Genomic DNA, 378 nt, shown 5'->3' with positions numbered 1-378 from the left:
TTTCGGGAGTGTGAGGTCACTGCTTGTTGACTACAGCTGCCATGTACCAAGGGTGCGGTGACATTGCCCTACACCTTAGCAGAAAGTATATACAATTTTGTTTGTCAGTATGTATATCTCCGGCCTCTTTCTGTGTCTCTCTCTGTCTATCCGGCTGTGTCTCTTCCTATATATTGGCGATTTTGGTGGCAAAGAAGACAGTCTTGGCCTCTTTAGTAGCGTAACTTAAGTCACAACGCGTTGGAGTTTCCCCAAAACGCGATCCGTTTGCTCTGGGCCACATGTTGGAGGGTATGACGTCATGGCTTACACCCCACCCCTCTAATCCCTGCTCAAGTCATTCTATTGTGCCCTAGGACCAAGTGCATTGATAACAGA

The sequence above is a fragment of the Penaeus monodon genome, chromosome 2, assembly GCF_015228065.2.
Source record: "Penaeus monodon isolate SGIC_2016 chromosome 2, NSTDA_Pmon_1, whole genome shotgun sequence".
In the NCBI taxonomy this organism is placed as follows: domain Eukaryota; kingdom Metazoa; phylum Arthropoda; class Malacostraca; order Decapoda; family Penaeidae; genus Penaeus; species Penaeus monodon.
This window is presented reverse-complemented; position numbering follows the sequence as displayed.